At 54.0% G+C, this 13,542-nt stretch overlaps 2 pseudogenes across 2 annotated transcripts in view; both read left to right on the plus strand.

Annotated features, from left to right (window-relative positions):
* The first annotated feature begins 494 nt into the window (after positions 1 to 494).
* Positions 495 to 9,906, plus strand: LOC309632880 (cyclin-dependent kinase 20-like; annotated as a pseudogene). Its single transcript, XR_014249579.1, has 9 exons — positions 495 to 1,013; positions 1,324 to 1,478; positions 3,602 to 3,790; positions 4,036 to 4,157; positions 4,348 to 4,410; positions 5,146 to 5,269; positions 5,716 to 5,871; positions 7,343 to 7,740; positions 9,354 to 9,906. The product of XR_014249579.1 is annotated as a cyclin-dependent kinase 20-like (transcript).
* A 1,261-nt stretch (positions 9,907 to 11,167) lies between these two features.
* LOC309633821 (F-box/WD repeat-containing protein 12-like) overlaps positions 11,168 to 13,542 on the plus strand; it is a 28,528-nt pseudogene continuing 26,153 nt past the window's right edge. Inside the window, exon 1 of the transcript in view lies at positions 11,168 to 11,344. The product of the transcript in view is annotated as an F-box/WD repeat-containing protein 12-like (transcript). The remainder of the gene's footprint in view (positions 11,345 to 13,542) is intronic.

Genomic DNA, 13,542 nt, shown 5'->3' on the forward strand with positions numbered 1-13,542 from the left:
GAAAATTGTAGATTATTTTACATTTATCTCATTGTGTATGAGATTGAGCACCTTTTCAGAAGTTTAAAAAGCTAATTGTGTTTTTTTGTCAACATCCTTTCATGGCATGAACTTCTTAAAAATCACTCAGGCTGCAAATTCCTCCAAATGTTTCCTCATGAGAAGCCCTTAGACATGGACTTTCTGGGTCAGACTTTTTACTCTTTAAACGTTGTCTTTACATGTTGCCAACTGACGCTCCCTCCACAATGCAGACCCGAACCCGTCTCGCTTCAGTCATCATTGGCTTTGGGGCTCATAGGTGGAAATGGCACCTGTACGTTCTCACAGGTGGAAGCTTGCACCTCTAGGTATGGGGGCGAGGGTACCCTGGCCTGCCAGAGTAGCCAGCTGGCCCCTCCCCGTCACCTTTCGGCCACGCCCTCGGTGCCGCGGTCCCGCCCCCGGCTGTGAGGCCCCGCCCCGTGCCCCCGCTCGCCCCGCTAAGTGCCCCGCCCGCCTCGCTGAGTGCCCCGCCTCCACCCCGGAGAGCGGCTCCACCCTCCCGCCTATGTAGCCCGCTCCCAAGGCTGTTCCGCCTTGCTCGCTGGCTGCATGCCCCCGCCCCTCTGCGTAACCTGGCGTCACTCGTCACGTGACGCCCGGCAGTGCCGCGAGGGGTCGGCGGTGTCTCTCGCTCCCGCTGGCACGGTCTGTGCACGGGTGATTCCCGCCGAATGAAGCGCACTGAGGCGTGATGGCGAGGGCCTAGGGGAAGGCGCAGACAGGCCTGGACGCCGCCTGTAGCTGCCTTCGGCCTCCCGGCTTCTGCGCTCTTTCCTGCGCCGTTGCTAGGCAGCCGCATCTGGGCGCGGGAGGCAGGGCGGGCTAATGCGGAAAGGTACGGGTGCCGGGGAGGGGCTGTGATTGCAGAGGGTCCGGGTGTCTGGCAGAGGGCTATGGAGCAGTACTGCATCCTGGGCCGCATTGGGGAGGGCGCGCACGGCATCGTCTTCAAGGCCAAGCACGTGGAGGTGAGCACCCAGCCCTTCCTCCTTCGGTTCCATTGAGATCTACCCGTTGTCCCGACCCACGCTTGGGCTCCTGCCTTCCCGCAGCTTTTCGTGGCATGCTCCCGCCTCCTTTGCTCTCTTGAGTGGAGGCCGTCCAGCAACCAGCGGTGCTTTCTTCGGGCGAGTGCCCCCTAGGAGGGTGGCGTGGATGTCTCTGAGCTGCTTGCTCAGCGCTGCGCCTGCTGGCCCTGATTTCCCTCCAGCCCAGGGTGGGGGGCGCGTCCCAACCCCACGAGGGCCTCAGGCCTCGGCGTCGCATCCCCTTTTCCAGCCGGGGATGGGCCTGCAGTGTCTGCGTCCTGTCCCAAACAGACTGGAGAGATCGTTGCCCTCAAGAAGGTGGCCCTGCGGCGGCTGGAGGATGGCATCCCCAACAAGGCCCTGCGGGAGATCAAGGCCTTGCAGGAGATCGAGGACAGTCAGTATGTGAGTGGGGCTGGTGTTCTGAGGTGCTGATTCCTGCCCTCCTCCACTCACTCCCACTCTGAGGTCCTGCAGTCACTCTGTTCACTCATTTGCTTCCTCACCCCTCACTCACTCCCTTTTTTCTCCACTTGTTGTTCACCCTCATTCACTCAGTTACTTCACTCATTCATTCCCTGTCGTTCACTCGCTTATTTCTTCGCGTACTCGTTCGCTCATTCACTAACTTATTCCTTTTTTCTCAAAACACTTGGTGATTTCTGATGATAATGATAATTGCCACCTATTGAGCTCCTGTTATGTTCTGCATGCCAGGTTAACTGCTTTATGTATATTGTCCTTCTGAGTTTCGTCCTCTGCTCCGCCAGGCACGCTCAGGCTCTCCCTATCTCAGGCCAGGGGAGGAGGCGCAGCCACCAGCTTACGGGTGCTCAGCTTGCTCCGCTTGTCTGTGGAGGCTTTGGCCCAGGTCTGATCGCAGAATCAGGACGGTTTAACACTGGGGCCTCCCATAGACTCTACCCTCTACTGGCTACTGGCAACACAGAAACCAGCCCCTACCCTGCTCTTGAGAACTGAAGTGTGGTAGGGGAGATGGACAAAGGCTACAGCGCCCATCTGGCGTGGTTTTGTGCTGTGACAGGCCTGGGAGGGGCTGTGGGCACACGAGGAGAGACACCTCACACACCCAGTTTCATTCTCTTTGTGGTATTCTCTCTTGTCCATGTCCTGAGTAGAGGATGTGCTTAACTTCCTGGGAAGTGACAAGGGTAGGTCCACCCACCTAAGGGTGGGTGATACTCTGACTTGTTTCTTATTCTCTGGAGATGTCCTTGATATATTGGGTGACACAAGCATGTTATAAAACTGTGTGTGTCATCTTGGTTTTGTATGAAAATATTTTGTATATATATACGAATACATGTCTGTGTGTGCCATGTCTCTTGTAAAGTCTGGTGGAATAGACTCCTAAGGTTGACTGTAGGTGATAGGATTTTTCTCTTGCTGTTTTTTTCATTATAATTTTGGGTATTATCTGAATGTATTTGTTTGTCCCAATCTGTAAAATGAGTGTCTACTACCCTCAACATCAGAAAAACAGCAATATGGCCATTCTTGTTTTTTGAGGAAAGTAAAAGGGCTTTGCTGACAGCTTGTGTGTGGGAGAGGTGGAGGGCCCATAGGAAGCTGGTGATACGGTCCCATGTCCTGTGCATCAGCAGGCCTGAAGAGTCTATCTTTAAAACACTCCAGATCTTACCCTGGCCCAGGCCATCCTCACCTCTCATCAGAACAACTACAGCAGGCTCCCCTGCCCCCCCGCCCCCCGCCACTGCCTCCACTCCACAGTCAAAAAATGTACATGAAATCATCCACTCCCTGGCTTGAAAAGCTCCAGAGGCTTCTCTTCACTCCGAAAGAACTGTCACCATCTGCTTCCACCCCGCTCCAGCCTCTTTTTTCATTCACAACTTCTTAAGTGTCTCGCCCGTGATGAGCACTGTCTAGGCTCCAGGAGTGCAGAACAGAGCGGCCTCCTTCCTGTTCTTGCCTCCGGGCCTTGTGTTTGCTGTCCCCTGGCCCAGAGCTCCTTCCCAGATGCCTTCTCTTCTTTCTTCATCAGAATCTCCATCAAAACACCCTATACGTTTGTTGTTTGGTCATTTGTCAGTCATTTGTCCCCTGAGCTCCTTCAAGTCCTTCGGGACCCACCAGCCCTCGCTCCTGTTCACTACTGTGCAGCCTGCCCTTGTGACCTCGTGGGCCCTCAGGAAGTATATGTGACATGTCTCCTGCTCTCCCAGTGCTGGGAGTTGTGATCACCTGTGTGTGTGTGTGTGTTTCCAGGTGATTTTCCAGTTCGTGGGCTGGGTGGGGGACCAGACACTGCCCTAAGTCGCCTTTCTTAGACCTCCTTTTCCCTGAGTGTTTACTGGAGCATTAGAGTAGGGACTCGCCTTCTCCTGGGAGAGGGAAGCAAGAGATCACCAAGCTCCCTGATTCTGAGCTCAGATCTCATGCCACCATCTCTGCCTGCCTGGTCCTCTGTTGGTGCAAGGGCTGAGGGTCCCAGAGAGAGTCTGAGCCATGTGAGTCTGGAGGCTGACGGGATGCCCCGCTTGCAGGTGGTACAGCTGAAGGCCGTGTTCCCGCATGGCGCAGGCTTCGTGCTGGCCTTCGAGTTCATGCTGTCAGATCTGGCTGAGGTGGTGCGCCACGCCCAGAGGCCGCTGACCCAGGCGCAGGTCAAGAGCTACCTGCAGATGCTGCTCAAGGGGGTCACTTTCTGCCATGCCAACAACATTGTACATCGGGTCAGTTCCAGCATGGGCTGGGGTGGGACCGGGGGAGTGGCTGGGCTGTGGGTAGGCCAGCCCTTGATGAAAGGCATGGTTAGAAAAGGGACAGAGGGGGCAGGGCCTATGGGTAGGAGGCCAGGGCTGGGGCCCTGGAGGAGGTCAGGTCTTGCGCTGACCTGGGTGCCCAGCCTGCCAAGTCCTCCTGTCCCGAGGTCCTGTGGGGGCTCTGGAGGAACTGATGCCTCTTTGGGTGCTCTCAGGACCTGAAACCAGCCAACCTGCTTATCAGTGCCTCGGGCCAGCTCAAGAGAGCGGACTTTGGCCTGGCCCGGGTCTTTTCCCCAGATGGCAGCCGTCTCTACACGCACCAGGTGGCCACCAGGTAGGGAGGACCAGTTCCCAAGCAGGACCTGGCAATAGACAGGCCCCAACCCTCCTGCTGGGAAGAGATGCTTCTGGACCTTCTGTCCAAACAGTGCTCTTGGGGCTGGTGTGGGGGCCAGGATGACCTTCCGAGGCAGCTTCCTGACAGACCGGTGACCTGGCTGTGACCACCTGCCCTCCTCTCACAGGTGGTACCGAGCCCCTGAGCTCCTGTATGGTGCCCGCCAGTATGATCAGGGTGTCGACCTGTGGTGAGACGCCTATGGGCTGGGCAAGGGGGAGTGTGGGTCGTTGGGTCACCTTTTCCTCCTGGGCATTGAGGTCTCTAAGCCATTTGCGGGTTTTCCTGCTGTGAGCTCTAGGTTGCCATGGGGGTGTCTCCCCTGGTTAGAGTATCTCTGAGGAGTTTGGGATCAGTGTTCCTCCCCATGACAGTTTTGAGCTGGGAGGGGTCAAGTGGGATCAGAGTGGTTGTCCCAGTAGGAAGCTTCTGGGCTGAGGTCGGGGAGGTGGTCCGAGGCATGGGGCGTCTAAGCTGCTATGCAGGGGGTGATATCCCAGGATGCAATGTTCCTGAGCTATCTAGAGGCCTGGGTCCCTGGATATGAAGGCCCTGAACCTTTATTTGGGGTAGGATGGTTTGTATATGCCTAAGAGTTTGAGATTTGGGGGCCGTTTTGGAGTCTGCCCCAGAATGGGAGGAGGTGGCAGTGTGTCCCAGAATGTGAGGCTCTGAGAAGTCTCAGAACGGTTGAGGGGTTGATGTGTGTTCCAGAGTTGAGGCCTGAGAGCTGTTTGGAGAGGGGGATATGCTCTGTGTTCTAGGCTTGAAGTCTTTGACTGTTTGGGGATCTGTATCCTTAGCTATGAAGCCTGAAGGCTACTTTGTGGGTATCTTGACCACAGTGTGAGGTGTGGGTGCTGGTGTGGGGAGATCTGTTTCCATGGTGTGAGATCTCTGAGTTGTTTGGGTTCTGTATCTGCAGGGCTGTGGGCTGCATCCTGGGGGAGCTGTTGAACGGGTCCCCCCTTTTCCCAGGGGAGAATGACATTGAACAGCTTTGCTGTGTGCTTCGAATCTTGGGCACCCCCAGTCCTCAAGTCTGGCCGGTTTGCAGGGGCCTACAGTGGGAAGGGGTGGGGGCGGGTGGCTTCTATTACCCCAATAGCTAGTGACTCCCCTGCCCCGCACCTTCTCTCTCGTGGCCCCATGCCTCCTTGACTTGCCGGACCTCGGTCCTGGCCCAGCGTGGGGTCTCCTCCTCCCCTGCCCTGCTGGAGGTGCGAGGGCCAGGGCCCAAGCTCTATCCCTTCCCACCCGTCCCCAGCACACACGCATCCAAACCGAGCTGGGCATGGAGCAGGCGCCTGAGATGTAGAGGAAGCACTGAAGGACTGAGTGAGCACGTGATGTCATGAGTGACATGTGAGCAGGGGTGCATGGATGGGGGAGTGATGAGTGAATGGGAGCAGGTAGGTGACAGGGAGCGAGAACTGACACCTTAAGGGGGCTGGCGGGGTGGGTGCCGGCCCTGATGGACCCCCTTCTCCTCCAGGAGATCAAGGACCTGCCTGACTACAACAAGATCTCCTTCAAGGAGCAGGCTCCCGTGCCCCTGGAGGAGGTGCTGCCCGATGCCTCTCCCCAGGCCTTGGACCTGCTGGGGCATTTCCTCCTCTACCCTCCACGCCAGCGCATTGCAGCCTCCCAGGTAGGGTGACACCCGTTGCCCTGACCCTCCTCGTCCGTGTCCTTTTGACCAGGCAGGTTGAGATTCTCAGAACCTGTGATGGGCTGGGACCAGAACCCCTGGAGCCAGGTTTAGGAGGGTGCAGGGCAGGTGTGCCTCTCCTGAGTGGACCCTAGAGGGCAGGTGGCCAGGGGTGGCCCATTAGAAGGGCATGCACACGTCGCAGAAGAGCGAGTCTTGGGTTATTGGTGACTCACTTCTTCGTCCCTTCATTCCTTCAACAAGAATTTACTAGCATCTGGCACGTGCTGAGCATTGTCCTGGACCCTGATCCAGAGTGAACAGACGTGGCTTGTGCCTGTGGGGTCTCCACCCTGTGGTGAGGCAGGGCCGTCAGTCTGTGGGAGCCGAGGGGAGGGATGTTGGGACTGACTTTGGGGTCATGCAAGGCTTCCTGGAGAAGGGCAGGTTTAAGCATGGGGAGCTGTTTTCCCAAGAGAAATGATGAGCAGAGGCCTGGAGAGGAGGACCCAGGAGGGGTGGGTCATGGCTAGAAGGCAGGAGAGGAGGGGAGGACCATGGGCTGATGGCTGATGGTGTGAGGGCCTCTGTCAGGTGTATCTATCCATCTGGCCTCATGGCAGCCTCCCCTCCCTGCCCTCGGCACTAGCAGTGTGTGTTTACACATACCCCTGGCGAGTTCCCATGTCAGCAGCACCTTCAGAGTGTACTGAGGCCAACTGACCACCTCTCAGCCCCCTGCTGCTGCCCCCATTCTAAGCGCCCCCCCCCCATTGCCTCCCAGAATCTGCTTCTCCTGCCCATTTAGTCTTTCCTCCACGTGGCAAAGAGAGGGACCTTGTCCAGGTAGGCTGTCGCATCCTCGCCTGCAGGGCCCTCCTGGGGCTCCCTCAGAGGAGAAGCCAGGTCCTAGTGGCCCACAGCCATCACACATTTGGGGCCATCACCTCTGTGACTCTGCCAGCTCCCATTCCCCTTGCTCACTCCCCTCGGGCCCCAGGGCTTCTCCATGTCCTGGGGGTCTGTGCATTTCTGTCCCTAGGCCTCACTCATTCACCTTTCAGGTCTCTGCTTGAGCGCCACCTCCCAGGGGCCTCCCTTCACCATTCTTCAGGCCTGCAGCCCCTCCAGTATTCCTCATCCCCCCCTCATACTTTCTCTTTCCCACAGCACTAATCATTTGATGCACTGTTTGTCTTACTTCTTTATCGTGTTTATTACCCCCACCCCTCACTATGTGGAAAACTTGAAGGCAGAGCTCTTTGTTCTGTTTACTGCTGCATCTCCTGTCTCTGGAGCAGTGCTCAAACAGTGAGCACTCCGAGGTGTTGGAGTCACCTGAACGATGAGCAGATGAAGGAAAAATCCTCTCCAGGGCAATGTTCACATCTCCTCCTCGGAGGGAAGTGGCTGAAGCTGGGACGGGGAAGTGACCAGTTTCCTTTTGCTGCCCCTTGCTTGCTACCCTCAGGCCTTCCTGCACCAGTACTTCTTCACAGCTCCCCTGCCTGCCCACCCCTCGGAGCTGCCGATTCCTCAGCGCCCAGGGGGACCTGCCCTCAAGGCCCCCCCAGGACCCCCCCCACGTCCATGACCTCCACGTGGACCGGCCTCTCGAGGAGTCGCTGTTGAACCCGGAGCTGATTCGGCCCTTCATCCTGGACGCTGAGACGTTGGGCCAGGCCCCACAGGCGTGTCCCCCCCTTCCCTCCCCAGGACAAGCCAGGCCTCTTGTTCTTCTGCTCCGGCCTGATTCGACCACAGTGGTCCTGCTCCTGGCCAGGCCATCCAGCCTCAGCAGAGGGGACCCTCGGCCTGTGCTGTCGGCCTCCCGTCTGTTGCTGGTAACAGATCCATCAGAAGGAGGCGGTGAGCTCCGCTGCCGTGCCTGCCATGGGGCTGGTTCTCTAGTTGCTGCCTTCCTGGTCAGGGGCAGTCCTGGTGGAGCCGTTTGGGGGAGCGCTGAGTGTAGGATGTCCTCATGTCGGAAATCCAAGTGGGACGGAAAGTGTGGTTTGATTTTGTTCTCAGAGACATTAAACACTAGTTCACTTTTGAGATTTATTATAAAAACGCCCGGTAGTTCTACGTGACGTATGCCCCTCTTCCTTTCCAGTTGAGGGAAGTGGCTGAGGTAGCATCATCCCCTGGCCCTTGCTTCCCTGTGGTCACTGGGAAAGTGGCCCCATTCATGGCGACTTTAGTCTTGGGAGATTGCTAGGTGCTTCATGTGACAGAGCTCCCTTTTGGAGGTGAGTTGGCAGAAATCAGGAGCCAGGAATGGCTCAAGTTGGGGACCCAATAAGTGACCCTCCACACCTTAAGCTGGTTTACCAACATCACCCTCAGGATACGGGTGAGCCTGGACCACATGGGCCTCCTCTTTACTCAGAGATACTGGGCAAATAAGAAGACAGACATTCCTGGAACTCATTTGTTAATTCAGTAAATCCCAATACAATCTGAACTGGCTCTTGTTTTTCTTATTAAATAATTTGGTAAGCCAATTCTAAAATATATGCGGAAATGAAAGGGTTAAGAGGAGGCAGAAGCAGAAGAAAAGGCAAAAAATGATGAAAGGACTTACCCTATCAGATACCAAGACTATCATAGGGCTGTAATAAATAAGCAATGTGGTATTGGTTCACAGATAGATAAAAAGAGATAAGTCAGAGAAACTTATTCTTAGCAATCTTGTATTCTTAAAATATTCATTTTGTGCTCATGTGGCTAAAATTCTGTAAGCACTGCAGTCACAGAGGTGACTAACAGTGCCACAGTCACTGCTCTCCAAGCTCCTAGAGGGCACAGCACAGTAAACTCTAGTTGTTGCTTTCAGGGAAGAGTCTGAGTGTCCCATATGTCTTTAAAGATGTTTTAAGGATCTGGCCTCTGCCTGTTTGTCCAGCCACATCTGTAGACTCTAAGCTTCAGTCTAGCTCAATTTCTGGTGTCTCTCACCTTCTTATGAACGCAAGTCTGTACCCAAACCCTGACCACTGACCCTCAGCCAGTTCCACTCACAAAGACTCTTAACGCTTACTCCACCCTGACATTGACCCTCACCTTTACCTTAAACCTTACACTTAACCTGACCCTATCACCCTGACCCTGACATATACACTGACTCTCACCCTCACTCAATTCTTTGCCAGCCCCTTCCCCACCCATGCCTGGCTTTGATCTTGGCATTGACTCTGACCCTCACCCAAACTCTGACCCCGTTTGACCTAGAACTAAACCTTGTCCATGAACTTGGCTCTCATCTTAACCTTAACCCTGAGTCTCTAATTGACATTCCTCTTACCTTGATGCTCATTATGATCCTGATCCTGACCATTAACATGTCCCTGACACTTGCCCTGAGCTTGACTTATCTTTGACAATGACAGCTTCTCTCACACTGATTGTGAATACTGTGATAAATGAGATACTCACCACCTTCAATCTGATTCTGACCCTCAACTTCACTCTGCCCCTAGACTGAATCCTCACCTTGACAAGGACCATCATACTGACACACCCTGCCCTTGAACTTGCGCCTTGATGCTGAACTACACTGTACACTCAAGCTGAAACTAGTCTGCACACCAAGCCTGACCATGATCCTGATCCTGACCCTCATCTTGACCTAGACCTCAACTTCATCCTGACCTGGGTCCTCATCCTAATGCTGAGCCTCACACAGAACATGGACTCACACTTGGCTGTCACCATTGACACCCTAATCCCATCATGACCTTGAACCTAATCTAGACCCTGACCCTGAATTGAATTTCACACGGACACTGACTTTCATTATTATGATGACTCGTCCTCAGCCTGATCGTCACCTTCATCTTGACCCATCCTCACTTTGAAACTTAACCTTGAACTTGATTTTGACTATAAACCAAACTCTGACCCTCTGTGGTAAGCAGAATAATGTCCCCCCCCCCACCAAAGATGCCCATGTCCTAACCTATGAATACATTGCCTTACACACAAAAGGGACTTTGCAAATGTGATTAAAGCGTACAGACTTTGAGATGGAAAGAGTGTCCTGGATTATGCAGATTGGGCCAATGTAATGGGGGTTGGGGGGAGGGAGAGTTGGAGGAGGAGGACTTAATTCCTTCCAGCAGCAATAGAAAAGGGACCCACCTTGACTTTTAATTGACCTTGACCTTCACAATGACCATCATGCTCACCCTGACCCTGACACTACCTCACATTGATCTTGACCCTGAACCTGACACTGACTCTAATCCTGAACATCAACCTCACCCTCACCTTGACCCTGAATCCTACACGGAACTGGACATCCACTGTCAACTTGAATCCAACTTTCAATCTTACTTTCACCCTGACAATAACCATCATCCTAATCCTGACATTCATCCTCTCACTGATCCTCTCTAATGGAGCCTCAACTTGATCCTAACCTTGGCTCTCACACTGATCTTGAACTTGATCTTGAACCTAACCCTGGATCTAAAATTTCCCTCATAGTGATCTTGTCCTTGAACCTGATTCTGACACCATGACCCTGACCATTGTCTTATCTTGATCCTTAACCTGACATAGAATTTTACCTTGAACTGGACACTCACCCTCACGCTGATTCTGATCTTCATCACTCTGTCTCTGATCTTACCCTCATCCTGACTGTGACCCTGGCTGCTCTGACATTGAGCTTGATCATGACCTTCACCCTTACACTAACTCTGATCTGATCTTGGCCAGGGCCACGACCAAAACCAGGGTGAGGTCCAGGGTTGGGGCTAAGGCTAGGTAGGGTGAGAGCCCGGGCAGGGGCCCTGATGAGGGAAGTACCAGGTTAGAGCCAGGGCTTGGGCAAGGGCCAGTGCCAGTGTAAGACGGAGGCTGAGGGTCATTCTGAAGGTGATTGTGAAGGCCAGGGTCAGGGCTAGGGCAAAGCTCAGGATGAAGGTGTGTATTAGGGTGAGTCAGGGTCAGGTGAGGGTAGGGACAGGAGTATGGTAGATGTCAGATGCTAATGAAATCAAGGGTGATGATTAGGGCGAGGTTGAGGAAGAGGGTCAAGGTCTGGATAAGGGCCAGCACCAGGGCAAGGGCTCGGGAGGTGCTGGGTTCAGGGGCACCACAGGGTCCCGCGTGAGGGTCAGGGCGAAGGTCAGAACGAGGATGAATGTCAGTATAAGGGGGTGGGCGAGGGTCTCAGAGAATGTCAGGACAAGGGTTAGAAGCCAGTCTAAGGCCAAGTAGAAGCGGGGCTGGTGAGCGGATTAGTAGAAGTGGGTGTTCCGAACGGAAGCGCGGAGGCTGGGCGAGGATGAAGCGAGCGGGCGGGGCTCGGCCTGCGGGGGCGGAAGCGCAGCGAAGGCGTAGCCCGACCCAGGCAACCACGGGGGCTGGCGCCGTGGAGCCGCAGATGGGTTTGCCCGAGCTGCTGCACGTCTTCTCCTTCTTGGAGGCCCGAGACATGCTCTGCGTCGCCCAGGTGGATAAGGTAGCGCGTCCTGTCCCAGGCGGGAGGCAGGGCTGGGCTCCTGGTCACTGGCGTGTCCATGGTCGGCCCGTCCCCTCGGAGCCTCCGTTTCCCAAATCTGGGAGGGGGCGTCGGACGGCCCTGAATCCGCGATCTGCAGAGGACGCTCTTGGCCCCCGGGGTGGCGACCTCGGCGACCTATGAAGGGGTTGCTCTGAAAACCTCTTATCCCTCTGTTCCTCCGTCTGTCGGTGTGTCCAGAGCCCCCTGCGCGGTTGGCTTGCACTGGGCACCTGTGAACAGGGTTCACCCCTAAGATTGGCCTAGGGATCCCACCTCTTCTGGAATATTCTGGAATTTCCCTTCTGGGGCCTGCCTGGAAAGCCGTGCCCTCCCTGTGAGTGGCACCTCCTCCTGCGGGCTCCGCCTGTCCCTTCCCAGCCAGTCGAACTCCTGTACTGGCTGTGCTCCCTAAGTGCCTGTTTAGTGCGTTAGTCTGATCTGCGCTTCTGCCCCTGTTGTGCTCCGAGCTCTTCCTCCTCTGTGCTCTTACTCAGCACAACTGTGACTAAATGATCACATACTGTGCTTGTTAAATGTTTGCTTCCCCCCCACCCCCGCTAGACTCATTCTTTTGTCTCTTGCATCACTGTGTGTATAACCACTGTATGATCACTGTGTGTATACACTCAGCGTATGGCTTGATATTTAGTGTACTCTAAGTAAATGTTTGTTGAGTAAATGAATTTCTTTACTTTTAAAATACATTATTATCTCATTTGACAAAAAGATTAATAAACAGACCCTTACCTGAATTGTGTAATTATAACTTAAATGTATCAAGTAAAATACTGGGTTGTTATCCCCATTTTTACCAACCAATAGGGAAAGTGAGTATCGTGCCGAGAGTGCATTGGCTGAGGTCACCCAGGTAGTCTCCCAGCAGATTTTGAAAGGGAGGTGCCTTTTACCCTTTGATAGCAGCAACTTCTCCAGGTTCTGGTTTCCCTGTTAGGTAAAATGAGGTCAATAAACCCTGCCTCACAGTGTCATCATGAAGATCAGCATCTAACAGAGGCATTCTCCAAGGTGGGTAACACCCATTTTGCAGGTTATATTACATATTATAATTTTATGTTAGGGAAGTAAGAACATCTCAGTTGGGTTTTGAACTGGGAGCTATAGAAAAAAAGAATGCGGAAATCTTCTTACCTGGTTTGATTATTGCAAAATATCAACTTTACATTCCTACTAGCCAAAAAGATTTCTTAAGGACTGAGAAACTTTGATCTCGGGTGAGTGAGGGCTGTGGAAGTAGGAACCTGGGCTCAGACAGGGTGGTTGTTATTTCTGCCAGGGCCTGGAAAGCCACGTATCTGGCTGGGACCCTCAGTAGGTCTGGGCCACAGAAAGCTCCAGAGTGGTTTCTACTGAAGCTGTATAGGCTCCAGAACCCAGGGTGGCCCAGCTGGAGAGGCCAAGAAGTTCCAGGATGCAGGTGTGGGCCTGAGGGAGGGGGAGGCAGGGTACTGTGATCCCTTCCCAGGGCCACCTGAGCCTCTTCCAGATACTTCTGCAGAGAGCAGTTTGTGGGAATACGGCCTGTGTGCCCTCCCCAGGTAGCAGTTCTGTTCCTCCACCTTGGCATCTCTGGGACATCCCTTTAGCCAGAGCCTTAATTTACTCCATTGCAGCAGCCTTCTTATGGGTCTTGCTGCTCTGCCCTCGTTTCCAGTCTTTCCTTCTCTCTCTCTTTTTTATTCAGTTGGCCCTACCACGTGGCTTACAGGATCTTAGTTCCCCAACCAGGGATCCAACCTGTGCCCCCTACAGTGGAAGCTCAGAGTCTTTTTTTTTTTTTTTTTAAATATTTATTTATTTATTTTGCTGCATCGGGTCTTAGTTGCGGCACATGGGATCTTTGTTGTGGCACGTGGGATCTTTCGTTGCAGTGCACGGGCTCTCTAGTTGTGGCGCATGGGCTCTAGAGCGTGCATGGGCTTAGTTGCCCCAGCATGTGGGATCTTAGTTCCTCGACCAGGTAGCCAACCCATGCCCCCTGCATTGGAAGGCGGATTCTTAACCATTGGACCACCAGGGAAGTCTCCAAGTCCTTCCTTCTCATAGCAGCCTAAAACACAGTTTGACTTGCCACTCTTCCATTCACAGTTCTCAAGTGACTTCTCACTGTTTTTGCCCTTCTGACTTCCAAGAGTTGG

This window comes from Balaenoptera borealis (genome assembly GCF_965194805.1).
Source record: "Balaenoptera borealis genome assembly, chromosome: 8".
Classification (NCBI taxonomy): domain Eukaryota; kingdom Metazoa; phylum Chordata; class Mammalia; order Artiodactyla; family Balaenopteridae; genus Balaenoptera; species Balaenoptera borealis.